Here is a 1,943-nt window from a genome sequence, read left to right as displayed (position 1 = left end):
CAGTCTAGTTGTAATTCTCTTCACTTATAAGTGAGAAGTCTTAGGTTTGATTGTTGTCAAAAACGAATTTGAACTATATTATTGTTTGTTCAAAAAAAAAAAAAAAGTTTGTAAGAAGCTAAAAAGAGTATAAAAATCACGTTCCAAAGAAAAAACAGCTACAACTATGTAAAAAAAAAAAAAAAACCTATGGTCATAATACCGATAGCTTGTTTTCCTTTTTCTTCGTGCTCCTTTTATGGCCTTTGTTTTAGACCTATTATTATTAGAACACAGTTTGGCTGCTGTTTTAAGATTACATTTTCTTCACTTGCAAGTAAAATGTTTTAAGTTCGAATCCTATAAATGACGAGTTTGGTACTATTTTATTCCTCACTCTTTAGTGTAAACATATTATTGTATAAAATAAAAGTACAAAGGTGCCAATTAGGTATAATACACCAGTAATCAAGAAAATGATCTAGAGTGAATTTGCTCAACAAACAACTATAGTAAACCCTTATGTGGCTATCACATGTATGAAAGCTCCAAAAGACAGCTATTATATTTGTAACAAAATAGTAGACGCAACATATTTGTATTATATATCTCTCTCTCTCATCATAGCCGCTATAAAGTCTCTCTCTCTCTCTCTCTCTAGTCATAGCCGCTATAAAGCCTCTCCACAAGAGAGCAAGAGAAGGATCACAACCAAGAATACTCTCCTCACCAGCAAAAGAGCCACACCCATAACCAAGAGATGGAGACAATTATAGAAGACATGGTAAACATGGGCAAAACGAGAGAATAGGTAAAGAAGAATTGTTGCCAACCCCAAGATTAAAGGTGGTGATCAATGGTGAAGGATTGTTCTTTGGTTTTCTTCCAATGACTAGTAGATACGCTACATATTGGTATTGCATAATGTTAGGAAGACTAAATTTTTTAACCAAATTTGCAAACCAGATGATGTGTCACTAATAAGAAATAAGCACGTAAATCGAACTTAATTAATAATCCGATCATGAACAACCTCATAAGTTGGTTTACAAATGATTAAAATAAAGTTAATTAACAAAAACAAGTAGTCTTGAAACCTAATAAAGCTAAGCTATAACATGCAAAGAGACAATAGTCAATCTCTAGTACAACTTCATCATCCCTAAAACTCCATTCTAACTTGTCACCCTTGCAGAGTGGATTTTCTTGGCTAAAACATCTCTCCCAGCCTGCTTGAGATCCAAAATGCATGAATGTTCTTTTGGGTCTGTGTATCCCACAAAACACACCACCACCAGCGGCACTGAAATCCCAACACTCCAACCTTTTCGTTGCAGCTTTGGCACCTATTTTTGTCTGTCACACCGACACTTGATTCACTATCATTGTTCCCATATTTATGATCATCAGAAACTAGTGAAGTAACTGATGAAGTTTGAAAAGAAGGCGAGGAGAAATTCCGCTAACGAAGGAACCCAGATTAAGTTTTTCCTTCGAGGTCACGTCGGCCGATGCTACAACATACATATTTTCTTGATTTAGATGATCTTTATAGCATTTGGAGCACAGGTTCTTGTTTTCCACAGAGCCATAGAACCCGCAGCCGCTTGCACACATTGGAGGCTCCATACTTGACATGTTAGCTTTGTGTTGAGCGTTGATATGTACCAGCAGTAAATATTGTATTATAGGCAAAACCAGACAATCCAGATTCTTCGTCTTATCTTCTTTTCTTCTTCTTGTTATACGAACGATATGTTTGTGGTTATATAAGGAAGGGTGGCGGTGGGAGACTACTGTAGGAGGTTCACCTTTTAGAGTAGTATTTCTATTTCCCATAAGAAGAAAAACCCTAACCTCACTCGGTAGTTCTATTTCTAGAAGCTTCCACGTTCTTCTTTGTCGATATTCTACGAACTTCTTTTTATTTGTTACTTTTTCCTTTATACAATTTGTTGAAAACA

At 35.6% G+C, this 1,943-nt stretch overlaps 1 pseudogene; it reads right to left on the bottom strand.

The window, feature by feature from the left end:
* Positions 1–636: 636 nt before the first annotated feature.
* LOC137734278 (putative zinc finger A20 and AN1 domain-containing stress-associated protein 8) lies at positions 637–1,617 on the bottom strand (annotated as a pseudogene).
* Between the last annotated feature and the right edge of the window lie 326 nt (positions 1,618–1,943).

The sequence above is a fragment of the Pyrus communis genome, chromosome 5 (genome assembly GCF_963583255.1).
Source record: "Pyrus communis chromosome 5, drPyrComm1.1, whole genome shotgun sequence".
NCBI classification, from domain to species: domain Eukaryota; kingdom Viridiplantae; phylum Streptophyta; class Magnoliopsida; order Rosales; family Rosaceae; genus Pyrus; species Pyrus communis.
Note: the sequence above shows the minus strand (reverse complement) of the source record. Positions and strands in the feature narration are given on the sequence as shown.